Source organism: Anolis sagrei, chromosome 1, assembly GCF_037176765.1.
Source record: "Anolis sagrei isolate rAnoSag1 chromosome 1, rAnoSag1.mat, whole genome shotgun sequence".
Classification (NCBI taxonomy): Eukaryota; Metazoa; Chordata; class Lepidosauria; order Squamata; family Dactyloidae; genus Anolis; species Anolis sagrei.
This window is the reverse complement of record NC_090021.1, coordinates 251040724-251068678: the sequence shown is the minus strand read 5'-3', so window position 1 is coordinate 251068678 and position 27955 is coordinate 251040724. Positions and strand designations below refer to the sequence as shown.

The window sequence follows — 27955 nt, the reverse complement described above, 5'->3', positions numbered from 1 at the left end:
ATAATGCCTTTCTCCCCATAGGAACTCAAGGTGATCAATGACATTACACAATACAATGAATTTAAAAACAAGCCAAATACATATGAATACAAAAAAGAAAACAATTACATATTTGTGTCATGGATACAGAAGTTATAACACAGGTAAAATACAATCAATACAATTAAAATAAAAAATTAAAATTACGATCATGGCCATTTTATTACAGCTTTTTGTCTCCTGTTACTCACGTTTGTATGAGTGAGTAGCAATCAGGACAAACATGTATAACATGGAGATATCAACACAACAAAGTGAGATCCCAATGTTTGCAGAAGCAGAGTTTAGAAATTATCTTGTATGAAGAATTAATAAAATGATATATTGAATGCATCCATACTTTAATAGTGGCAAGATGGTGGACTTTTTTCTTTGAACAAGGCAACTTGCTTGTGTTATAATAGACTGCTGTTTTGTTTTTTGCCTCCAATCTCTGTTGATCCGTTCCTTATAGGGAAGGCAGATAGCACTCCTGGTGCTCCTCGTACTTTACATTGATTCCAGGCAATGTTCTGCCTTTTTATGGTGATTCAGACTACCTCACTTACATATAATTTTTAAGTAACAACAACACTAAGTAGCAAGAAGAGCTAAGGACAACTGAGTTAGGAAAAAATAAAAGCATATTGTCGGAACACAGACGCTTTAAAGGGCCAGACTCAGAGTTAATTTCCAAAACAAAGTTTATTAAGCAAAGGAAAACGACTCAGAGACACTTAACTCAATGTCTCTGGTCAAAACTGAAAGGTAAAAACCAGTCCTGGTTCAAAAAGGTAAACCAAAGTTATAATCCGGATTATCTGGAGAAAAGAACCAGATTAAACAAAGTACTTCCGAAAGTCACACAAAAAAGCACAGCATGCAAACGGTTAACAAAACAGAGAAGCCGCAGGGAAGAAAGCGTAGACAAATGAAGTCCAGGGTTGTATCAAGCAGAATCCGAAGTAGTGAAGTTCCAAAGTCCACGGAAGCAGTGTCGTAGTCAAGGAAAGGGGAAATCCACACTCAAGAGAATCCAAGCCAAGCCGAAGTACACACGAACAGGAGCAGCAACCAGCAGATCCCAAACCCAACGCCAACACGGAACAGGCAGCGACAAGTCCAGACAGTACCCAATGCACGAGCGTATACCAACACTTTGCCTTCTGCAAAGATTCCCCATTTCAGAGCCTACTTTTATCTTACACATCATCATCAGAGGATGAGCTGACCTCCGCCCCATCATTATCCCTTGCAGCTGTTCTTGATTCCACACGTGAATTCCTACTCCCATGTCTCCAACTTCTCCATCTTCTGTCAAGACTTAGATCCCCCCAAGACTCAGATGTATTCCCTGATTGCCAGTCCTCATTAGCAGAGAACCCTACAAATGTATCACTAGACGTCGGCTCCGCACATACAGCTTGTACCTCTTTTACCTTAGTCCAGTCCAACGTGTCATCTCTGTCTTCATCACTCCCCAACCCATCAGAGAAACCCATGAATGATTCCTCATCTGTAGGAGCAGTAAGTATATCCCGGATCCTTTTCCTCTGTTGCTCCTCATCCGATTCCTGCTCCTGAATAACCCTCTTTATTCCCCGATTCCCATCCATTGTATCTCCTTTACTCATGGACCCTTCATCCCCAGAAAATCCCTAAAATGAGTCCTCATCAGTGGGTGCCATAAGTATATCCCAGATCCTTTTCCTCCGTTGTTCCTCGTCCGATTCCTGCTCACAAGTACCCCCTTTTCCCCTTCTAGTGCCCATACTACTGCTTGCAATGTTACTTAAAAGCTCTACTACAACACATATACTGATCTGTTAAAAAGAAAAATTAACAAGAAAGTGAAAGAAGAAGATTATTGACTATTAAACAAAACAAAATGGAATTAAAAGGCTCAAGAAGCCTAATTCAGATGGTCATCCACAACCATTCACCACCATTCACCCCTTATCACAGTTCAGCTACTAACGTAGTACAAGGATAAACAAGGAGGACATAATAGTATTCAATGTTTTCACATTCCTGCCCATTCTCCCATTTAAACGAGTGTGAATGATGCCCTGGACATCAAATAGCATGAGGCAACAGTGGACTCATTGTTGTGCGTTAAATGGCCTGTCTTGGAAGATAGAGGTCCCATCACCCATGATGAAAAAAGATGTAACCATCCATCTGGTTGAGTTTTATACCTGGAATTGGAGAGTGTACTAAGGATGAAAATCCTACTTATTTTGCCTTCCACACAAGAATGAAGTTCATAAAAAGTTCCCTCTCCACTGTGCAAGTTTATGTGAATTTTGGTACACCTTTTCATGGTTTTTTCCATACGTAGGGAATTTTTTGCAAACATTTTCTTTCAGCAAAAACCGTATCATTATGTTCCTAAAGGGGACTTGCCCTTAACCTGTGATCCACCGAGTCATCCACCTGCCATATATGTTGGTGCACCAAGACAAAGGTCCTGTTTTTACTGCCTTGCTGCCATTGCTGTGAACTGAGAAAGTCAACGCATATAGCTTACTGGCTCTGTTTAGGTTGTTGAATCCCAAGTTAGACAAACCACCAAAAATAATTGCACATGGAAATAAATAATTCTTAGTGGAAATAAAATATGGGCTGACAAATTATGCAGGCAGAGATGAGGCTGGGAGGCAGGAAGATGTAGGAAGAGAGAGATGCCATGACCACAGGAGTAAAAAAAAATAGCTACTTTAACAAGAATGAGTAGTTGAAGAAAACAAGTATTTTCAATATATTGCAAACAAAATTATCTGCCAAAAGGGCAAGATAATTATCTTAATGTGATTTTTGACCAAGATAAATATATCTTATTTTATAAACCGAGCAACAATTTGAATCTTATGCAAAACATGGAGATAAATCTAAAAAATATGATAATGTAATAAAATCAAAATTATTAGGAATCATGCTGCCAAACTTGAGGCAGTAAAACCTTTTTAAGATCCAAGAGGAAATAGGCTTGTAAAATCCGAGTATGTTACTACAGTTTAATCACTTGATAAATAGCTGCATTGTTTGGGAAGAATAGATGGTGCCATTATTGCAGCATCTCTCTTCATAAATAGTACATTGCTGATTCAACTCTAATGGACATCTGCAGAGTTGCTATCAAAGTATTGTCATCATTTTGGCAATTTTAGTGATCTGGAATGGGGGCGGGTGTCAGTTGTTGAATCAAACCTTGTTTACTTTTCTAGAATGTGGATGCTGATGACAACATAAATGGAAACAGTACAATTGGAATTGTCATCCCCCTTTCATTCTACAGATGTGGAAAACACTCATTTAGAGTATGGGCTGCTGTGAGCTTTTTGGGCTGTTTGGCCATGTTCCATAAGCATGCGCCCCTAATGTTTCACCTGCATCTGTGGCTAGCATCTTCTTTACTTGCAGTGAGGCTAGTAGTGCGTATATACACCTGTAGAATGCCCAAGGTGGGAGAAAGAACCCTTGTCTGTTTAAAGCCAGGGTGACAATTAGCAAGTCAGAAGTAATCATGAAGTTTGCAAAGCCAACCTGTGCGGTATCTCCATAGAGATAGCCTGGCCTTGTTGTCTGCAGGCACCCTTTGTTTGGGAGGTGTTAACTGGCCCTTGATTGTTTGCTGTCTGGAGTTCCTCTGTTTCTGAGTGGTGTTCATTATTTATTGTCTTGATTCTGGTTTTTTTTTTAATACTGGTAACCAGGTTTTGTTTGTTTTCATGGTTTCCCCCTTTCTGTTGAAATTGGCTATGGGCTTGTAGATTTCAATGGTTTCTCTGTATAGTCTGACATAATGGTGGTCAGAGTGGTCCAGAATTTCTGTGTTTTCAATATTCTGTGTCCAGGTTGGTTTAGCATGTGTTCTGCTATAGCTGACTTCTCTGGTTGAATTAGTCTGCAGTACCTTTCATGTTCTTTGATTCGTGTCTGGACACTGTGTTTGGTGGTCCCTATGTAGACTTGTCTACAGCTGCATGGAATACTGTAGACTCCTGCAGTGGTTAGAGCAGGGGTATCTGGGGCCAGGTATGGCCCTCCAAGGTCATTTACCAGGCCCTCACTCAGGGTCAAACTAAGTCTGAAACTACTTGAAAGCAACAGAGAGGAAACAATCAGGGATAGCTAATCACCTCTGAACAAAAGATTCCCAAAAAACCAAAAAACTGCCAGGCCATCAAATGCTAATCAAGGTGGTCAGTTGAAATATTCACATTTAGCTCCAGCAGACAAAGGTTCTTTGTCCCACCCTGGACATTCCACAGATATATATACCCAATTTTCCTAGTTCCAACAGACCTCACTACCTCTGAGGATGCTTGCCATAGATGCAGGCGAAACATCAGGAGAGAATGCCTCTAGAACATGGCCATATAGTCCGAAAAAACCTACAACAACCCAGTCATTCTGGCCATGAAATCCTTTGACCACACTTGAAAGCAAACAACAACAACAACCATATCTCATCAGTCAAAAGCAGGCTCACACTTCCCATTGAAATACCAATAAGTTTATATTTGTTAAAATTGTTCTTCATTTTAATTATTGTATTGTGGTCTTTTTCTTTCCATCTTTGGGCAATTGTCAGGGCTTTTTTTTGGTGCTGATTGAAGGACTTGTTGTTGCCTCCAGCCAACAAAAGCTAGGCTACCTCTATGCAGACTTTCACTGATTGACTTTGCAAACTTCATGGCTGCTTCAAGTTTTCTAATTGCAACATTCACACTTGCTTTAAATAGACAAGGGTTCTTTCTTCCATCCTGGACATTCCACAGATAGATAGATAGATGATAGATAGATAGATGATTGATTGATAGATAGACAGACATTTCACTTGCCTCACTGCCAACAAAACCACTGCCAGCCACAGATGCAGGTGAAATGTTAGGAGAGAATGCTACTGGAACATGACTATACAGCCCAAAAAACTCACAGCAACCCAGTGACTCCGGCCATGGAAGCCTTCAACAATACACTTAGAGTATGTTATTTAGTATATCCTAATTATCGGACATGTTGCTATTGCAAGAGTGTGAAATACCATAAGTTCAAAATAGTTTAATCTGTAATGGTAGGAGTATATATATACATGTGTGTATGTGTGTGTGAAATACTCAAGGCGCAGTTGCAAACTGTGCCAACAAAAAGAAAAAATAGGGCAAGTGCGAAGAAGCCAGAATGGATGTCCAAAGAACTTCTAACTGTGCTGAGACACAAAAGAGACATGCACAAGAACTGGAAAAAGGGAGAAATCACCAAAGAAGAATTCAAACAAATAACCAACAGCTGTAGGGAAAAGGTCCGCAAGGCTAAAGCACAAAACGAGCTCAGGCTTGCCAGGGACATTAAAAACAATAAAAAGGGATTCTTTTCTTATGTCAGTAGAAAAAGGAAAAACAAGGAGGCGATAGGGCCTCTTCGAGGAGAAGATGGGGCAATGCTGACAGGGGATAGGGAAAAGGCAGAACTACTAAATACCTTCTTTGCCTCGGTCTTCTCACAAAAAGAAAGTCATCTTCAACCTCAGCAAGATGGAGTGGATGGGGGATTTGAGGACATCCAACTCCAAATTGGGAAACAAGTCGTACAGGAATACCTGGCCGCTCTAAATGAGTTCATGTCCCCAGGGCCAGATCAACTACACCCAAGAGTATTGAAGGAACTAGCGGAAGTCATTTCGGAACCATTGGCAACCATCTTTGAGAGTTCTTGGAGAATAGGAGAAGTTCCAGCAGATTGGAGGAGGGCAAATGTGGTCCCAATCTTCAAGAAGGGAAAAAAGGATGACCCAAACAACTACCGTCTGGTCAGCCTCACATCAATACCAGGCAAGATTCTGGAAAAGATTGTTAAGGAAGTGGTCTGCAAACACTTAGAAACAAATGCGGTCATTGCTAATAGTCAACATGGATTTATCAAAAACAAGCCATGCCAGACTAATCTGATCTCTTTTTTCGATAGAGTTACAAGCTGGGTAGATGCAGGAAATGCCGTGGATGTAGCGTACCTGGATTTCAGTAAGGCCTTTGACAAGGTCCCCCATGACCTTCTGGCAAGGAAACTAGTCCAATGTGGGCTAGGCAAAACTACGGTGAGGTAGATCTGTAATTGGTTAAATGGACGAACCCAGAGGGTGCTCACCAATGCTTCCTCTTCATCCTGGAAAGAAGTGACGAGCGGAGTGCCGCAGGGTTCCGTCCTGGGCCCGGTCCTGTTCAACATCTTTAGTAATGACTTAGATGAAGGGTTAGAAGGCAGGATCATCAAGTTTGCAGACGACACCAAATTGGGAGGGATAGCCAATAGTCCAGAGGACAGGAGCAGGATTCAAAACGATCTTGACAGATTAGAGAGATGGGCCAAAACTAACAAAATGAAGTTCAACCGTGACAAATGCAAGATACTCCACTTTGGCAGGAAAAACGAAATGCAAAGATACAGAATGGGGGATGCCTGGCTCGAGAGCAGTACGTGTGAAAAAGATCTTGGAGTCCTCATGGAAAGAAGTTAAACACGAGCCAACAATGTGATGTGGTGGCAAAAAAAGCCAATGGGATTTTGGTTTGGCCTGCATCAATAGGAGCATAGTGTCTAGATCTAGGGAAGTAATGCTACCCCTCTATTCTGTTTTGGTTAGACCACATCTGGAATATTGTGTCCAGTTCTGGGCACCACAATTCAAGAGAGATATTGACAAGCTGGAATGTGTCCAGAGGAGAGCGACTAAAATGATAAAAGGTCTGGAGAACAAGCCCTATGAGGAGCGGCTTAAGGAGCTGGGCATGTTTAGCCTGAAGAAGAGAAGGCTGAGAGGGGATATGATAGCCATGTATAAATATGTGAGAGGAAGCCACAGGGAGGAGGGAGCAAGCTTGTTTTCTGCTTCCCTGGAGACTAGGACGCGGAGCAATGGCTTCAAACTACAAGAGAGGAGATTCCATCTGAACATTAGGAAGAACTTCCTGACTGTGAGAGCCGTTCAGCAGTGGAACTCTCTGTGTGGTGGAGGCTCCTTCTTTGGAAGCTTTTAAGCAGAGGCTGGATGGCCATTTGTCAGGGGTGATTTGAATGCAATATTCCTGCTTCTTGGCAGGGGGTTGGACTGGATGGCCCATGAGGTCTCTTCCAACTCTTTGATTCTATGATTCTATGATTTCATTACAGCCTGGGCTGGAGAGGTCATCAACACAAGCCAGAAATATTGATGATGAACCAGATTGTGGTACTCTAGATTAGCATTGCCATGCCCTGCATGACCATCACTGAACCAGCTCTGGAGTAAGTTAGCATACACATTGCATTCTGCTGAGCCAGCTTCAGGGTTGGATAGTGGCCACCTGACCCAGCGGTTCTAGAATCAGTTCAGCACTGTGGGACCAGCACCCTTGCTTTGCCCCTGTCATTCTGAGATTTGTGCTGTCCACTGGGCCCAAATGGCAGTGTTTGTTGTTTAGCACCTGTAATAACAGCAGCCAGAGTGATGAAGCAATGGGGGAGAGGGGAGGTGGGAAGGAAGAATTGCTTCCCCCTGTCATCCTACCCTTCTCCAATTGCCTCATTACTCAGGTTAGTGTTACTTCAGGGGCTGAGCAATGCACGTTGCCATTTCTATATCCATTGGCCCAGAATGATGGGCAAGGTAGCTGTCATCTCCTGTCCCTGAGCTACCTGAGCCTGTGGAAAGCAGGGTGCTGGTGTAAACAACCACAAACACTTTCTGAATTGGAAATGACACAACACTGTACACTTGTCAAAAATTCAGAAGAGCTTTAGAGTTTAAGGGAAACTCTGGGGTATCCTATGACTTTTGTTATCACAGTTCATTTGTTATGAACTGCTATGCAGCTACCATGGACCTGATTTGGTGTCCCTTCCAGGTAAAGAGTCTGTATAGATGTGCCTTAAGTCAGTTGTGTTTACTCTGTTTATCTTTATATCTTATTATTCTAGTAATTGTGTTTTAGTCTTAGTTTAATTTTAGCCATGTATGCATGTGTATGGGTGTATGTGTGTGTGTGTGTATTATATATATATATATATATATATATATATAGAGAGAGAGAGAGAGAGAGAGAGAGAGAGAGAGAGAAGTAGAATGATAGCATGTGTGTGTGTGTATAATGACAATATTATGTGCATGCCAACTTTCTCCTTTTTGGTTTCTTTTTTGTCATTATTGTCATTATCATCATACTTCGGGGACTAAGTGGGCTTCCCTCTTTCCCAAAAGATCAGGGCTTCTGATGTATCCAACTCAAGCTCAAGGGAAATGTATGATTGCTTTCTTGGGATTTTTAAGAAATGCCCCTTTTTTACTATTTTCATTGTTTCAATTCCATTAATCTGCAAATTAGAAATAAAGAATGGGCTATTAATAAAATACACCCAATATTCACTCAGTGTGTTGATAATCTCTGTTTACTTAACTGTTACAACCTAGAATGTGAAACTCAGGACTCTTACCTTTAAAATATAAGCTGCATTTTCACCTTAAAAGGATCTATTCTATGGAAATCATATAATGGCAGATTTAAGAATCCTTTTCAAGAAGGGAAGCAAAATAGATTAAAGAAGTTAGCATATACTGGATGGACGGCGGGTGGTGGAGGAGAAATCTTATATGAAAAGAGAAATGAGAACAATTTTCCAATGTAATTTATATCTCAAAAACTGGAGGGACCATTGCAACAAATCTTTTATGAGTATCCAAGAGATAAGTAGGATTCAAATAACTGGAATTAGATGGGACAAACTGCAAAGGTAGGTGACAATGTTATGAAAAATGAGATTTTAAAGACACCCCGTTATGAGTTTGTGACACCAGAAAAGGACAGCCTATATAGAATTTTATGAGGGGAAAATGGTTTGATCATCTTCCTATATAACTATTCCTCATTTTTCTTTATGACTTTGGAAACACTCAACATTCTTTCTGCTATTCATTTAACCCAGAAAATCCAGGGAGTTGAGGAGCATCAAAAACAGTGCTTTATCATCATTATTTTTGGGGGGTGGGGAGGGGGAATAAGTTCTGCTTTAAGAGTATCAAATTCCACTTTATATCTACTACCTGAAGTAACAAATTAAAGCATGATGAGACTATTCAACCAGACAGGTATAATATAGTATTGACATTCCAAAAGACTGCTGATTGGATAAGAAATTATTACCCACATAGATGGGTGGGGCAAAAGCTTGCATGTTACTGCACTAATTCCTCAGGTAAAGTATGGAACAGGTCTAAGATATGTTACTATTTATTTTTCAGCCTTCAAAGGGCACTCTCCATTTTAGGGGGTACTTGTGTTTTCCATACAACATTTGTTTGGGAAGCTCATATGATATAAAGCAGTGGTATGCAACCTTCTTTTTTTTTAAAACCAGGGACCACTTGACCAGGGATTACTTTGACCAGGGACCACTTCACCAGAGACCACTTGACCAAGGACCACTCTCTAACATTAGTACCCAAAGGGTTACGAATCAGTTTTTGGTCAACTTTAGATTCGGTTTGGGATGCTGATTCAGAAAATTGCACTGGATAGAGCACATCAGCTCTAGTTTCTGATACAGAACATATGTCATGGTCGGCGATGGGGAAGGAGTGGCAGGTGGTGCGAAAGGAGTGGAATAAAATAAAATAAAATAAATAAAGAGGAAGGAAACTACCAGATTTTCGTCCTTGCAACCTACTAGTGGTCCACGGCCCACAGGTTAAAAACCACTGGTGTAAAGAGATGATAGAGTCATTTCTGTGATTGATCACACTGGCGCTTTTTGTAGTCTTTTACTTATGTTTTTAGCCAACATGTATTTTAAGCTGTTTTTAACTGTTGTAAATTTTACCCATCTGTGTGCTCAATCAACTGGCTGTTCTTAATCTCATTACCTGCATACCTTGAGGCTGAAACACGCCAGCACTTCTTGTAGTCTTTTATCCTTGTTTTTACCCAACATGTATTTTAAGCAGTTTTTACTGTTTGCAATTTTTATCCATTTGTGTGCTCAATCAACTAGATGTTCTTACTCTCATTACCTGTATAACCTGTATGCTACATTGTAATAAGGGTCTTTGGACCATAATAAAAATGTTTTTGCTGTTGATTGATCAAAATTTCCCAGCATGAGTCCACTATGTGTGATTTTGGCCATCTTTTCACATTGGCCACAGCAAACACTGACAGACACTAAGCTGACCACATAAAATGTTAACTGGTCTTTATTTGGTTTTGCTAAACTCTAATCACTTTTTGCATCAACACATTGACTCTGCCAGCTAATTCTGATGAGTAGTATAGGACTCCTTAATATAACCTCAGTGAAATTCCATTGCCCAGAACAGAATAACTTGCTAATTTTCTTTTAACAGTGGTCACCCTTATCCTTCACTGCCCCTTGCCCTTGTTATGAAAGAAAAGACCATATCTTTGACACCTCTTACTTTGGAAATACTCAAGGGGCCAAAAGGCTTCCTCTAAAATAACAGATTTCAAGGCTGAGGTCAAAAACTTCAACATGCCATGCAGTGATTTTTGTCAAGAAGCAATAGCAAACGGCTCATTTTCTTGTTAGCAATGTCTTCCTAGTTCATCCCATGCCTGTCAGTGGGTTAATAGAGCATCCCAATCTTGTCTCCCCTTGCCCAGTGCCAGCCAATCAGCTCCTGCTAGTTAACATTTTAGAAAATGAGCCTTTCTCCATTACAAACCCCATCTCGCAGTGATGGGGGTGATGAAACCTGACTACAATAGACGCTGAGCCCCAGTGACGGCACTTTATAATACCGTATGACTGGAGCATTGCTATTGTAGGCAGAGAAAAAGGCAATAAAACAGCATTGATATCCTGCCTGCCCTCTTATAAGAGTTATTGAATCAAACCTACAAGAACTGCTAGACAAACAATTTTCAGCCACAGTCTGAGGCATGACAATGGCATCGCATCAAAAAGAAATAGGTAAAGCGCACATGTTTGTGATACCCTTACTGACACACCACAGCAGGCTGCTTGCGATTGTTCTCCATTCCTCTCTGAATCAGTTTCCCTTTATTTCAGCTTCCTTAAGAGAGATTTTCTCATCCAAATTTCTCCCCAATTTTAAATTTCTAAAACTATTCAGAATTAGTCATCATTGTGGGATATTCATACCCACATTTGGCAGCTTGTTATATCTTTCAGTTCTTCCTGAATATTTGGCTACTCTCTCCCCAAAGGAACTGTTACATTACTAATGGGTTGAGTATCTTGTTCCCATTTTTCTCCCAATGCTAGCTATTAGAGATTGTATTTATTCCAGTGACCAGATGGGAAACATGTCTTAACAGCTCAGACATGGAACCCAGCTTGGTACTTGGATTTTAAAAAATCAGATGAGTTATTTCTTGACTAGCATTAGATGTGACAGATTATGTTAATTACTATCCTGGACAGGGGCAGCCGAAGTGTCAGTCGTGTAGTGAATTTACTCTGGATGTTAATGGAGCACCACACAAATATAGTGGTATGATTTTATTTCAGCTGCTGTGGTTTCCATCCTGTGGAATATTGGGATTTGAAGGGTATTATTATTATTATTATTATTATTATTATTATTAGGAGCCCTCAGTGGCACAGTGGATTAAACTGCTGAGCTGCTAAACTTGTTGACCAAAAGGTCACAGGTTTGAATCTGGGAGTGGTGTGAGCTTCCGCTGTCAGCCCCAGCTTCTGACAACCTAGCAGTTTGAAAACATGAAAATGTGAGTAGATCAATAGGTACCAATCCGGCAGGAAGGTAACAGTGCTCCATGCAGTTATGCCAGCTACATGACCTTGGAGGTGTCTACAGACAACACTGGCTCTTCGGCTTAGAAATGGAGATGAGTACCAACCCCCAGAGTCGGACATGACTGGACTTAATGTCAGGGGAAAACCTTTACCTTATTATTATTAGTCAGAGAGCTGTGTTTCAATAAACTACTAAACCCCAAATTCCAGATGCTGCAGCTATTACAGTTAGATCAGAGATATAAAGGTCTAGTAGGGAAGGGCCTCCAAGGTACTCAACCTGTTTGGAAACAGGACTGAGTTCCTTGGATAGCTGAATTCTAAGGATGTGTGATCAATTAAAAATGTTTCAAAATTCATTATAAAATGGAGGAGGCATGCTGGTCCTTCATTTCTAAAGTGTTTCTACAGTATCATTAATAAAAAGTTAGTTGCTACAACGAGAATAGCAAAATTTCGTTACTATTTTGTAATAGTAATGGTGTATAATTAAATTACTATAATTGGGGAAATTTCAGTGGCTCCTTTCTCCATCATTTTTACAGATCTTGGTGTAAAACTTGCTAGAATAGTAGAGCAAATTTGCCATTGTTAGCACACCCAATTTAAAAATATTTCACTTATTCATGGATTTTTGGCAAATTTTCAGAGTTTTTATAAACAACATATTTTAATAATAAAGAAAATTTGTTCCTGGTTTGAAAGTGTTATTTTCTGTTTAATGGTGTAGTTCTTACTTTAAAAGTAGTTGTTCTGCTCCAGTAACTTTGTTTTGAGGCACAAACTTTGTTACATTGGTAGAGATGCAACAAGATCATATAGTTAAATGTGCTATAACATGATGTCCCTCTGACAACAACAAAGTTTTAGCTGTTTAATAAACTTTACCCATGTTTCTATAATAGAACAAATTAGGAGCTGCCATTTATAACCCAGGAACAAAAATCTTAGCAAATATGCCATCAAACCACTCCTGACTGATGACCATCCAGAAAATCTGTTCCTAGTTTCAAAGTCTCCAGCAAAGGATCACCGCCTTGTTGTGGCGTTGGAGCTTGAGCACCTCAATGATGTCATGAGCGAAACCGTGAAGGGCTACCCAAAACGGGATGGTCGTGGCAGAGAGGTCAGACCAAGCGTGATCCCTGGGGAAGGCAATGGCAAACCACCCCAGTATCCTTGCCAAGAAAACCAAATGGACCAGTACAACCAGAGATATGTCGGTATGCCATTGGAAGATGGGACTCCCAGGTCGGAAGATGGCCAAAATGCTACTGGGGAGGAGCAGAGGATAAGTTCAACTAGCCCCAGATGTGATGACGCAGCTAGCTCAAAGCCGAAAGGAAGGCTAGCGGCCGACGGTACTGGAGATGAACGACGAATCCGATGCTCTAAAGATCAACACACCATAGGAACCTGGAATGTAAGATCTATGAGCCAGGGCAAATTGGATGTTGTTATTGGTGAGATGTCAAGACTAAAGATAGACATTCTGGGGGTCAGCGAACTGAAATGGACTGGAATGGGCCACTTCACATCAGATGACCACCAGATCTACTACTGCGGACAAGAGGAACATCGAAGAAATTGAGTAGCCTTCATAGTTAATAAGAAATTCGCTAAAGCAGTGCTTGGATACAAACAAAAAAATGACAGAATGATCTCAATTCGAGTGCAAGGAAAGCCTTTCAACATTACACTGATACAAATATACGCCCCAACCACAGCTGCTGAAGAAGCAGAAGTAGATCAGTTCTATGAGGATCTGCAGGACCTACTGGATAATACACCAAAAAGAGACATTATTTTCATTACAGGAGACTGGAATGCCAAGGTGGGAAGTCAAATGACATCTGGGATCACAGGCAAGCATGGTCTGGGAGAACAAAATGAAGCGGGACGCAGGCTGATAGAATTTTGCCAGGAAAACTCGCTGTGTATAACAAACACTCTCTTCCAACAATCTAAAAGACGGCTTTATACATGGACCTCACCAGACGGTCAACACCGAAATCAGATTGACTACATCCTTTGCAGCCAAAGGTGGCGGACATCCATCCAGTCGGTGAAAACAAGACCTGGGGCTGACTGTAGCTCAGATCACGAACTTCTTATTGCTCAATTTAGAATAAAACTAAAGAGATCAGGGAAAATACACAGACCAGTTAGATATGATCTCACTAACATTCCTAGCGAATATACAGTGGAAGTGAAGAACAGATTTGAAGGACTAGATTTAGTAAACAGAGTCCCAGAAGAACTATGGACAGAAGTCCACGACATTGTTTAGGAGGCGGCAACAAAGTACGTCCCAAAGAAAAAGAAAACCAAGAAGGCAAAATGGTTGTCTGCTGAGACACTGGAAGTAGCCCAAGAAAGGAGGAAAGCAAAAGGAAACAGGGATAAGGGGAGATATGCCCAGTTAAATGCGCAATTCCAGAGGTTAGCCAGAAGAGATAAGGAACTATTTTTAAATAAGCAATGCATGGAAGTGGAAGAAGACAACAGAATAGGAAGGACAAGAGACCTCTTCCAGAAAATTAGATACATTGGAGGTAAATTTCAGGCAAAAATTGGTATGATAAGGAACAAAGATGGCAGGGACCTAACAGAAGCTGAAGAGATCAAGAGAAGGTGGCGAGACTATACAGAAGATCTGTATAGGAAGGATAATAATATCAAGGATAGTTTTGACGGTGTGGTGAATGAATTAGAACCAGACATCCTGAGGAGTGAGGTTGAATGGGCCTTAAGAAGCATTGCTAACAACAAGGCAGCAGGATATGACGGGATCCCAGCTGAACTGTTTAAAATCTTAAAAGATGATGCTGTCAAGGTGATGCATGCCATATGCCAGCAAATATGGAAAACACAAGAATGGCCATCAGACTGGAAAAAATCAACTTATATCCCCATACCAAAAAAGGGAAATGCGAAAGACTGCTCAAACTTCCGTACAGTGGCCCTTATTTCTCATGCCAGTAAGGTAATGCTCAAGATCCTGCAAGGAAGACTCCAGCAATACATGGAGCGAGAGTTGCCAGATGTTCAAGCTGGGTTTAGAAAAGGCAGAGGAACGAGAGACCAGATTGCCAATATCCGCTGGATAATGGAGAAAGGCAGGGAGTTTCAGAAAAACATCTACTTCTGCTTCATTGACTATTTTAAAGCCTTTGACTGTGTGGATCATAATAAATTGTGGCAAGTTCTTGGTGGGATGGGCATCCCAAGCCACCTTGTCTCTCTCCTGAGGAATCTGTACGAGGACCAAGTAGCAACAGTCAGAACTGACCACGGAACAACAGACTGGTTCAAGATTGGGAAAGGCGTACGGCAAGGCTGCATACTCTCACCCAACCTTTTTAACTTGTATGCAGAACACATCATGCGATGTGCGGGGCTTGATGAATGCAAAGCTGGGGTGAAAATTGCTGGAAGAAACATTAACAACCTCAGATATGCAGATGACACCACTCTGATGGCCGAAAGCGAGGAGGAGCTGAGGAGCCTTCTAACCAAGGTGAAGGAAGAAAGCGCAAAAGCTGGGTTGCAGCTAAACATCAAAAAAACCAAGATTATGGCAACAAGAATGATTGACAAGTGGAAAATAGAGGGAGAAAATGTGGAGGCCGTGACAGACTTTGTATTTTTAGGTGCAAAGATTACTGCAGATGCAGACTGTGGCCAGGAAATCAGAAGACGCTTACTTCTTGGGAGGAGAGCAATGTCCAGTCTCGATAAAATAGTAAAGAGTAGAGACATCAGACTGGCAACAAAGATCCGCCTAGTCAAAGCCATGGTATTCCCTGTAGTAACCTACGGATGTGAGAGCTGGACCTTAGGGAAGGCTGAGTGAAGAAAGATAGATGCTTTTGAACTGTGGTGTTGGAGGAAAGTTCTGAGAGTGCCTTGGACTGCGAGAAGATCCAACCAGTCCATCCTCCAGGAAATAAAGCCCAACTGCTCATTGGAGGGAAGGATACTAGAGACAAAGTTGAAGTACTTTGGCCACATCATGAGGAGACAGCAAAGCCTGGAGAAGACAATTATGCTGAGGAAAGTGGAAGGTAAAAGGAAGAGGGGCCGACCAAGGGCAAGATGGATGGATGGCATCCTTGAAGTGACTGGACTGACCTTGAAGGAGCTGGGGTGGTGACAGCCGACAGGGAGCTCTGGCGTGGGCTGGTCCATGAGGTCACGAAGAGTCGGAGACGACTGAACGAATGAACAACAACAAGTTTCAAAGTGTTGTTTCCTGTTTAATTGTGTAGTCCTTATTTTGAAAGTCATTGTTGGACCCGAGAAACTTTGTTTTTTGTGGCACAAACTATGTTAAATTGGTGGAAACTCAACAAAGCAAAATGTGCTATAGCACAATGTCCCTTCCACCAGGCATGTAGCCGGGGGGGGGGGGGGGGGGCTCGGGGGGCTTCAGCCGCCCCCGAAATTCTCATGGTGGTTCGCGAAAAGGCCTTACTGGTGCATTATTTAAACTGTTATTTTTATTCATATCATAATCTGATAACCATACTCAATATATCCCATATGCATGAGGGTATTGGGGTAATGATACAAAAGGTTTGCTAGGCTAGACCCTCTTTCACTCAGACTCAGCCCCCCGAAACTCAGCCCCCCCGAACTTCCCCTGAAAAAGATTCAGCCCCCCCCCCCCCCCCGAAACGAAATCCTGGCTACGGGCCTGCCTCCCACAAAGACAAAGTTTTTGCAATTTAATAAACTTTCCCCACGTTTCTATGATAGAACCAATTAGGAACTGACATTTCTAACCCAGGAACAAAAATAAAAATATATCATAAACCATCAAAGGCCATCTAGACCAAACCCCTTTTTCATGGCAGAAAGGCATGATACAAACTCTCCTGACATCCCAAGGGCCATCAATTTAGTGATTTTTTTTCCAGCACATAAATTTACTTACTTACTAGAGAATTATCAGTCAGTCCTCCTCTTTGTAGAGTCAACATTTATTGGAACAGGCTGTGGCTGGCTGTTGTTAGGGAGGGACAAATCACTCTCTCCACTATCCTGATTGGTGCTTTCTGAGCTGCTGCATTCTGGGAAATGTAGTTTAGGGCAGGGCCTTTTTGAATTATCTGGCATAGAGCTCCTCCTTTCCCAAACTACATTTCCCAGAGTTCTGTGCTGTTCCCAGAAAATAGTGCTCCCTCTTTTCCCCACTCCTAATGTCGAGACTCCATTAATTTACAGAGAAAAGGCTGCGTTTTTGGCTTTGCTTTGCTTCCTTGCACTAAATATGAAACTGACTTTGGGAGCTTTCTGAGATTTACAAAACTAAACAAAAAGCATGGGGTAAGTTTCAATTCTTAAATTTACAAGGCAATATCTGCCCATGTATTGGATATTGCCTTGTAAGTACGAATTTAACTAATTTGATCTGAATTATGACGACAAATGAAAAAAATGCACATCTCTACAGAATTCCTGTCTGGAATAACCACCCTATCTGCCTGGAGGGCCTCAGGGCGGTTTCCGACACATATGACAAACATTCAATGACAACAAAGCAAAGTATAACAGATTACATCAAAACATGACACAACACAGAAAATAGAACAGCCATTACTATAAACTTAATACCCAATAGACATTTAACTAAAAAAAAAATAAAACTAGACAATGCTAACAGACATATAACTTCTGAACATTGTCCAGACAGACACTCAATGTAACAATTAGAAAAAAATGATCAACATTAAATCAGGTGCCACTTTGAGTCACTCTGAGTTTTGCTGAAAGTAAACTAAAAGTTATCAGCAAGATGTTGCTAATTGCTTTCAAGCGGACTTTGACTTATGGTGATCATGTGATTGAAAGACCTCAAATCATTTTGTTATTAAAAACTGTGCTCAGGTAAATCAAACTCCAAGCTGTGGCTTCCTTGATTGAGTTTTCCCACCTGTAATGTAGTCTTTCTCTTTCCTGCTGCCAACTGTCGGGAGTGCTTTTAATGCAATTTTTCTGCTTCTTGGCAGGGAATTGGACTGGATGGCCAGCGAGGTCTCTTCCAACTCTATAATTCCATAATTTATGAACTACAATTGTCTTTTTCATATAGGCAAAGTACAACAGATTCTCAGGACTTCATAGAATCATAGAATGATAGAGTTGGAAGAGACTGCATAGGCCATGTAGTCCAACTCCTTGCCAAGCAGGAAAAGCACAATCAAATTATCCCTGACAGGTGGCCATGCAGCCCCTTTTGATGCAGCCCAAAATCCCATTGACTTTTTTAGTTGTTCCTTTTGATGCAGCCCAAAATCCCATTGGCTTTTTTAGCTGTTGCATTATACCATCGGCTCATGTTCAATATTTTGTCCACGAAGACTCCAAGATCTTTTTTACATGTACTGTTGTCAAGCCAGGCATCACCATTCTGTGTCTTTGCATTTTATTTTATTTTCTGCCTAAGTGTAGGATCTTACATTTGTCCTTGTTGAAATTCATTTATTTATTTTTGGGTCAGCTTTCTAATCTGTTATGGTCATTTTGAATTTTGATCCTGTCCTCTGGAGTATTAGTATCCCTCCTAATTTGGTGTCATCTGCAAACTTGATAAGCATGCCCTCTAAATGTGGATGTCACAATTGCAGGTGATAGCAGGGGGGTTTGCCATGGATTGTGGCAAATGGGGCATGGGGAACCCACCTCTCCATGCCCCGTGGTCTCTGTGATGTCAAACTGTCCTAGGATGGGCAAACCACAAGAGGAGGAGGAGAAAGTAAAAAAGAAAAAAAGAAAAAGAAAAAGAGAAAAAACAGGGAAGAAGCCTCAACAACAATGCATACCAACTAGAGCATGGTCTTAAATAACCTTTAAGACTAATGGGCCATGAGGATTATTTGACTCAATAAATTATTGTTTAATCTTTACTTTATTTTGTTACTTCATGTATCTTATTTTGATGTAATTTTGTTTCTTTGTATTTTATTTTGCTGTATTGTATTTTTGGGCTTGGCCTCATGTTAGCCACCCCGAGTCCCCTTTGGGGAGATGGTGGTGGGGTATAAATAAAGTTGTTTTATTGTTGTTGTTGTTGTTGTTGTTTGAATAATCATAAGTAACAGCTCACAATTATAGGGCTGCTGGGTGTTTATATGCTTTATACTGTTTAAGGAAAGGGACTACCTCTGGATCAGGAGGAATTAAGAGCTGGGAGGACACTGTCCTTGAGCCTGCGATAAGTGATCAGCAGTGTTGTACTAAAATAATTAAGGCAGGGAAGGTAGGAAGACACCAGCCCTGGGAAATCTGTCTGGAAGATGGCAAGATGTAGCTTCTTGGCTATTCCTTCCATGGGTATGGGGGGGGGGGGGGGAGGGACTAAGATCCAGACGGGGAGGGAAGTGAGGGGAAGGGGAAACCCTGGTTTATAACGAATTAATTTGATAGTGCATTTATTTTGCGCCTTCTTGGAAGGTATGGGAGAAATGCACTATTTCTGGGTCTGGACTGCAGACAATTCAGACCCGGACAGTCTGGACTGCAGAAAAAATACTGTCTAGACAGTATTCCCACAGTTTAGTAGGCTAAATAAGCCCTGTAAACTGTGGGAATACCCACGCCCCCTCCCCCCAAGCTCCAAGATCCCTTAGAAAACTCAGCAAAACTTATGTGATCTCTACTAGAAGTCCCGGCAAGCTCTCCTGGCATGTAGAAATGATGTGCCTGGAGAGCGGGGAGTGGGGGGAGGAGTGGAGAAAGTCGTTCCCTCCCTCCGCTCTCCTGGCTCACTGGGATTTCTAATGGAGACTACGTAAGCTTTTTTTTTTACTTTTCTAAAGCGTCTGGGGGCTTGGGGGGGAGTAGGGAATAGGGCTAGTCCTGAGAGAACTTGTGGACAACCCACCCCAGAATGCGCACTTTCTGGGGTGGATGCAGACAGCCCCCCAAAACCATGATAGACCAAGTGGATGTGGGGCAATCAGTCTAACTGCTCAGATACCTGGACTTCCAGTCTGCCCTATCTACGTTCTAAAGGCATTCTTGGAGGTCCATCTATTCTAACTGAAGGGGGCATGTTATTTGAGACAAAGTATGCCAGTGCCATATCAGACCCAGAATCAAGCACAGTTTCTGAGCATTCTTCAGAAGCAGTCCCACGTAGAGTGCATTGCAGTAATCCAGACAAAAGGCAACTAAGGCATGGACCAACAGGGCCAGATCTGGCTTCTCAAGGAACGGTGCAGTTGGCACACAGGTTTTTATTGTACAAAGTCCCTCTTGGCCATCACTGATACCAGGCCTCCAGGTTCAGTGCCAAGACCAGGAGGAACCCCAAACTGTGGATCTGCGTTTGTGTGACGCCATCCATCACAGGCTGTATCCCTATCTCCTGATCTGCTTTCCAACTGACCAGGAGTACTTCTGTCTTGTCTGGATTAAGTTTAAATTTGTTTGCCCTCATCCAGTCAATTATTGATAACAGACACCAGTTTAGGGTAGAATTGGCATTTTAAACTCCATTTTGGCCGGTGTACAAGGGCCCTAGGTCAGATGACCCATCTGCAGCATGGGTATCAATGAGAAATGTTAGCACCTCTTCAAGAAGAAGACTTGACTATGGAAATGTATCCTTCAACATTATTTTATGTTTGTATTTTGTGCACCCTTTGCACTCAGGGTTCCCTTTCTCATCCTTCTTTAAGTGCCTAGTGCAAGAAGAATTTATTTATTTATTTATTTATTTATTTACTCCATTTACATACTGCTTTTCTCAGCCCTCGGGTGGTTTACAGTAGCAAAAACTCAATGCTTAAACATCATAAAACAAAACCTGGGGTTCTAGGCTCAGTGATGAGTCCAGGATCACACCCAAGCTGCGAACCTGCGCCTTCAGGGGGATGGTAACCTTGTCTAGCACAGGCTGTAACCCTATGCCCTGTTCAGCCTTATGACTGACCAGGAGTACCTCTGTCTTGTCTGGATTCAGTTTCAATTTTTTCACCCTCATCACAGCGGCCAAGCACCGCTTCAGGACCCGAACAGCCTCCTTAGTAGCAGGTGGGAAGGAGTGACAGAGTTGGACGTCATCTGCATACAGGTGACACCGCATCCCAAAACTCCAGATGATCTCCCCCAGTGGCTTCATGTAGATTTTAAACAATATGGGAGACAGTATTGAGCTCTGAGGAACCCCACAAGACAAGAACAGGTGCCTGCCAATAACACCTTCTGGATGCCTCCAGAAAGGACCAGACCCTCCAGAAAGGACCAGAGCCACTGTAAAACAGTACCTCCAAGAGACAGTACCATTCCAGAGAGGTGTCCCAGAAGGATACCGTGGTCAATGGTATCGAAGGCCACTGAGAAGTCCAGCAGAACCAACAGGGACAAACTCCCCCTGTCTAGCTCCTGGCATAGATCATTGACTAAGGCGACCAAGGCTGTCTCGGTTCCATGTCCCGGCCTAAAGCCAGACTGTGCCGGATCCAGATAATCCATGTCTTCCAACAATGCTTGGAGTTGTGAGGCCACCACACGTTCCAGGACTTTGCCCAAAAAGGGGAGATTGGAAACAGGCTGATAGTTGTCAAATTGAGTAGGGTCCAGTGATGGTTTCTTCAAGAGCAGTTTTATTATAGCTTGTTTTAAGCTTGCTGGAATGTTGCCTTTCCAAAGCGAGGCATTAACCACCACCTTTACCCACTCGGCCAATCCCCCTCTGGCTTCCTTTAAAAGCCAGGATGGGCAGGGGTCTAGGATGCATGTGTTGGCCTCATTTCTCCAAGTATCTTGTCCACATCCTCGAGCCAAAGATCTATCTACTGCATCATCCTATCTTTACACTGATCCAGAAAAGGATGAACAATCTGGTCCTGCGCGTTATATTTTAGGTACGAGCTCCCATTGGTCAACATATGCAATATGTTTGGATTTTTTTTAAGGGGAAGGGCAATATTATTCAGAAGAAGTTTGTTGCCACTTTCTTTTGTGACATAGGATGGATCTACACTGCCATATAATCCAATTTATGAATGCAGATTAACTGCTTTGAACTGGATTATGTGTTTACACTGTCATATAATCTGTTCAATGTCACTAATCTGCATTCGGAAACTGGATTATATGGCCGAAGAGACTCTAAGTTCCCCAGGTTCACCCAAGGGTTTCCCAGGTTCACCCAAGGGGTTTCCATGGCTGAGCACGAATTCAAACTCTGGGCTTCTAGTCCAAACACTCAAAAACTCAAAAACTCCATAATTCTTTGGTAGTTTTCTTTAAAACAGATGTTAGTGTATTAGTTTAATTTTGTCTGCACAAGGAAGTCATTTCATAAGTAAAAGGAAAACGTGTCCGTCTGCTGTCTCATTCCCTTAACAGAACACAGCTTGCCTTTTTATATCTAGTAGAACAGCGACAATAATGATATTCCAAATGGCAATGAAATATAAAGCTTAATTTTAGCTGTGGAAAGACTGCAAGTGCAGTGTGTGTGCAGCAAGTAGCAAATGTTTTATGATGGGCATTCAGGACATCCTTAAAGTCAACACAGCTTGAGATAGCCTGATTTCCTGGAGAAGCTGAAAACTCTGTGGGGACTTCATTGTTCGCTGGAAATTTGAGACTGATTTTCATTGCTCTTAGAGCTGCCAGAGCAAGAATTTATAATAATTGTGTGACCTTTAATATACCATGAAAAGACAGAAAGTTCTCTCTGCTTCTGCAGAGTGTCTCAAATCCAGTGTTTAACTGTTGTCAGATTTATATTTTAGGAAAAGGGAGCTATTCAGCTGCTCCTCTGCATTTTATTTTTCTAGGCTATCTTATAGTTGAATAGAGAGGTTGGCACATTGGCAAGATAACTCATCATAGAAAGGTTTACTAAACTTATTAGTAGTTAGATTTTAACTTGTATTCTCTGTGGACAAAATAGAAGCCATGAAATTGAGACATTGAACTGAAAGAGATAAAAACTTCAGATAACATATCTAGTGCTTTACAAACAAAAGAGGGGAAAGTGGGACCCAAGGACTGGAGAGCACCCCAAGAGCATCCTCAGAGTCACTAAGATTACGATCTTGACAGATTAGAGAGATGGGCCAAAACTAACAAAATGAAGTTCAACAGTGACAAATGTAAGATACTCCACTTTGGCAGAAAAAATGAAATGCAAAGATACAGAATGGGTGACGCCTGGCTCGAGAGCAGCAAACAAATAGCCAACACCTGTAGGGAAAAGGTCCGCAAAGCTAAAGCAAAAAACGAGCTCAGACTTGCCAGGGACATTAAAAACAATAAAAAGGGCTTCTATTCTTATGTCAGTAGAAAAAGGAAAAACAAGGAGGCGATAGGACCTCTTCGAGGAGAAGATGGGGCAATGCTGACAGGGGACAGGGAAAAGGCAGAACTACTTAATGCCTTCTTTGCCTCGGTCTTCTCACAAAAAGAGAGTCTTCAACCTCAGCAAGATGGAGTGGATGAGGGATTGGAGGACATCCAACCCCAAATTGGGAAAGAAGTCGTCCAGGAATACCTGGCCGCTCTTAATGAGTTCAAGTCCCCAGGGCCAGATCAACTACACCCAAGAGTACTGAAGGAACTAGCGGAAGTCATTTCGGAACCATTGGCAACCATCTTTGAGAGTTCTTGGAGAACGGGAGAAGTTCCAGCAGATTGGAGGAGGGCCAATGTGGTCCCAATCTTCAAGAAGGGAAAAAAGGACGACCCAAACAACTACCGTCCGGTCAGCCTCACGTCGATACCGGGCAAGATTCTGGAAAAGATTGTTAAGGAAGCGGTCTGCAAACACTTAGAAACAAATGCAGTCATCGCTAATAGTCAACATGGATTTATCAAAAACAAGTCATGCCAGACTAATCTGATCTCTTTCTTCGATAGAGCTACAAGCTGGGTAGATGCGGGGAATGCCGTGGATGTGGCGTACCTGGATTTCAGTAAGGCCTTCGACAAGGTCCCCCATGACCTTCTGGCAAGGAAACTAGTCCAATGTGGGCTAGGCAAAACTACGGTGAGGTGGATCTGTAATTGGTTAAGTGGACGAACACAGAGAGTGCTCACTAATGCTTCCTCTTCATCTTGGAAAGAAGTGACAAGTGGAGTGCCGCTGGGTTCTGTCCTGGGCCCGGTCCTGTTCAAGATCTTTATTAATGACTTAGATGAAGGGCTAGAAGGCATGATCATCAAGTTTGCAGACGACACCAAATTGGGAGGGATAGCCAATAGTCCAGAGGACAGGAGCAGAATTCAAAACGATCTTGACAGATTAGAGAGGTGGGCCAAAACTAACAAAATGAAGTTCAACAGTGACAAATGCAAGATACTCCACTTTGGCAGAAAAAATGAAATGCAAAGATACAGAATGGGTGACGCCTGGCTCGAGAGCAGTACGTGTGAAAAAGATCTTGGAGTCCTCGTGGACAACAAGTTAAACATGAGCCAACAATGTGATGTGGCGGCAAAAAAAGCCAATGGGATTTTGGCCTGCATCAATAGGAGCATAGTGTCTAGATCTTGCATCAATAGGAGCATAGTGTCTAGATCTTGCATCAATAGGAGCATAGTGTCTAGATCTAAGGAAGTAATCTACCCCTCTATTCTGCTTTGGTTAGACCACATCTGAAATATTGTGTCCAATTCTGGGCACCACAATTCAAGAGAGATATTGACAAGCTGGAATGTGTCTAGAGGAGGGCGACTAAAATGATCAAGGGTCTGGAGAACAAGCCCTATGAGGAGCAGCTTAGGGAACTGGGCATGTTTAGCCTGAAGAAGAGAAGGCTGAGAGGAGATATGATAGCCATGTATAAATATGTGAGAGGAAGCCACAGGGAGGAGGGAGCAAGCTTGTTCTCTGCTTCCTTGGAGACTAGGACGCGGAACAATGGCTTCAAACTACAAGAGAGGAGATTCCATCTGAACATTAGGAAGAACTTCCTGACTGTGAGAGCCGTTCAGCAGTGGAACTCTCTGCCCCGGAGTGTGGTGGAGGCTCCTTCTTTGGAAGCTTTTAAGCAGAGGCTGGATGGCCATTTGTCAGGGGTGATTTGAATGCAATATTCCTGCTTCTTGGCAGGGGGTTGGACTGGATGGCCCATGAGGTCTCTTCCAACTCTTTGATTCTATGATTCTATGATTCTATGTGTGAAAAAGATCTTGGAGTCCTCGTGGACAACAAGTAAAACATGAGCCAACAATGTGATGTGGCGGCAAAAAAAGCCAATGGGATTTCGGCCTGCATCAATAGGAGCATAGTGTCTAGATCTAAGGAAGTAATGCTACCCCTCTATTCTGCTTTGGTTAGACCACATCTGGAATATTGTGTCCAATTCTGGGCACCACAATTCAAGAGAGATATTGACAAGCTGGAATGTGTCCAGAGGAGGGCGACTAAAATGATCAAGGGTCTGGAGAGCAAGCCCTATGAGGAGCGGCTTAGGGAACTGGGCATGTTTAGCCTGAAGAAGAGAAGGCTGAGAGGAGATATGATAGCCATGTATAAATATGTGAGAGGAAGCCACAGGGAGGAGGGAGCAAGCTTGTTTTCTGCTTCCTTGGAGACTAGGACGCGGAACAATGGCTTCAAACTACAAGAGAGGAGATTCCATCTGAACATTAGGAAGAACTTCCTGACTGCGAGAGTCGTTCAGCAGTGGAACTCTCTGCCCCGGAGTGTGGTGGAGGCTCCTTCTTTGGAAGCTTTTAAGCAGAGGCTGGATGGCCATTTGTCAGGGGTGATTTGAATGCAATATTCCTGCTTCTTGGCAGGGGGTTGGACTGGATGGCCCGTGAGGTCTCTTCCAACTCTTTGATTCTATGATTCTATGATTCTGCTCACATTTTTGAATATTTAAAATGTTTTAACTGATCTTCCTCTTTGGCCACAAATGCCTCCTCATACTTCCTGAAGGCCAGGAAAGAGGATTTTTGTTATTTTTAAAATGAAAGAAATCAAAGGTAAGTCATTTGGTGAAGGATGCAGCTCATCTCACAGCAATAGCTTATTCTTTTTTGACAAATTTCCAGGGAATGGTAATAATTGGGTGAACTGGTCCTTATTATACTAGAGCTTAAAGGGTAGGTAAAAAGTGTGCATCTCACCTGGAATCCTGTGGCTGCCTCCTGCAGAATTCTGAGGTTCGTAGTTTAATTAAACCCAGGACTTCTCTGGCTGAGCAGTTTAACGATCCCTCCCTAAACTACAAACTCCAGAATTCTGTAGGAGGCAGCCACAGGATTTCAAATGGGACACACACTCTTTACCTATTCTTTAATTTCAGTTCTCCCAAACCCTTGTTAAATACATGCTCCAATCTACATGCCTGGAAGGCAACTATTCCAGATTACAAGTGGTGCAGTGTATCAGAGACACCGAGTAAATTTGGGACACTCCTGTGGTGGTCTTCTACCAAGCATTGACATTTCTCTCCTGAAATCCTACTGAGCCTGTCATGGTAATTTCTCTCCTCAAGAGTCACAGGATTGGAAGGGAAAGTTTAAACCTCTAAAGGGGTGTTTCTCTTCCCATATCAATTCCTCCTCTATACTCAGGAGTCACAGGATTGGAAGGGAAAGTCTAAATATCCAAAGTGGTGTTTCTCTTCCCAGATCATACATCCTGATGATCTCAACCAGGGTAAAGAACTACTTGTGCTCATGTGAGTAACTATGAGCCAATATCATTTAAATGACTGCCTCAGTCACGTTTGTAGAACAAATAGTCTTTTGCCTACTTGGGAGTCACAGGCTTAGAAGGGAAAGTCTTGTATCCCCAAAGTTTTTTCCCAAGGTTTTTTTTTTTTAAAAAAAAACAAAAACAAACAAAAAACAAAATTGAGTGGGCAGGATCTTTACTTAAGTGATAAATCTGAAAATGGATGCTTTTGGGAGAAAAGATAAGAAAGAACAGCATTTGATCAAATCTGAGAAACAATATGATTTGCTTTCTAATGCAACAGGATATAACAACATAGATATATGACATCCTATGCCCCTCTGGTGGAGTAACAGCCTCAGGGTTGATACCATGGAGCTTTGGAGAGGAGAGAAGGGGCCCCTGCACTGGTAAGGAGGCTTTCTCTGTCTTTGGGGGCCAAAACAAGGAACTGAGAGGGTATGGTGGCATTGCTATCCCACTTCCTTGACTGCCTGAGCCTGGGAAACACAGGATGGCTGTGGGGATGACATCTGGGATCATGTCTCCATTGCCTGAGTTCCTGAAATGATCCTGATCTTTTCCATTTTTTTAACTCAGGTGTGAACATTGAAAGATTTACTCCTGGGTTACTCTGCGTTAGTCAGGGTGCATCATTTGGATATCCCTGGCTAATGTGATACACTACATTTTCTGGCTATGTAGATGAGCCCTGAGAGAAAGTTTATAGCATAAGCAGTCAACCTCCTTTTCCCACCTTCCTCCATTCTATCCAAACTAAAGAGACTCCTGCTGCTTCCCCTGCATTGCTGAGATTTAGAGCAAATTCTTTGAGTGGGACAGAAGATTGTAAGAAGAGGGATTCAGCGAGGTACTACTTTTCCACACCTGCCTAGTATATTTCACAGTTGTGGTGCTATGCTGTGACTGAAAGGAAGAGTCCAGATAGGGTTGTTCACTCATAGATGGGGCAACAGGAGGGCATTCATCCATATTTTTCAAGGGCACTATACTATAATCACAGTAAATGTAATACATTCATAATGAATAATCTGCTGAATTACTTTATGAAGTACAGGAAGTACAAGAAGTAGTAATACTTTGTTGGGTGATCAGACATGGAATCTGGATGCAGCAAGTTCCTCTTTCACAAGTCATATTCTAAGCTCTTCATAAGTCTGTGATTAGAGGTAGTTAACAATTGTGACACATCATGAACTTGACCTTAAGTATAAGCTCATTGATCTCATTGTAACATAACATTTGTTGTGTGCCTCACTTGTCTGAAAGGCAGCTCCTACTAGGCCAAGCAGAGTATGTGAAATCAAAAGGGCTTCCATGTCTGTGCCTGTGTATGTACGTGTGTCAGTGAGGAATAATGGATGGTGGGTTTATATTGGAACAGGAATTGCCCAAGAACCTGTTTTCCAAACTGATTTAGTGTCTGGAATTTATGTGGCTGGCTGAGAAGGCTACAGAGCTGCATAGCAAATTTTCTATCATTGCGTC

At 42.1% G+C, this 27955-nt stretch overlaps 1 long non-coding RNA gene across 1 annotated transcript in view; it reads right to left on the bottom strand.

Moving 5' to 3' along the window:
• The window catches only part of LOC137095955 (uncharacterized), a 78981-nt gene extending 62169 nt beyond the window's left edge, over nt 1-16812 (bottom strand). The window contains exon 1 of the long non-coding RNA XR_010909099.1: nt 16733-16812. This is a non-coding gene — a long non-coding RNA (uncharacterized lncRNA). The remainder of the gene's footprint in view (nt 1-16732) is intronic.
• Between the last annotated feature and the right edge of the window lie 11143 nt (nt 16813-27955).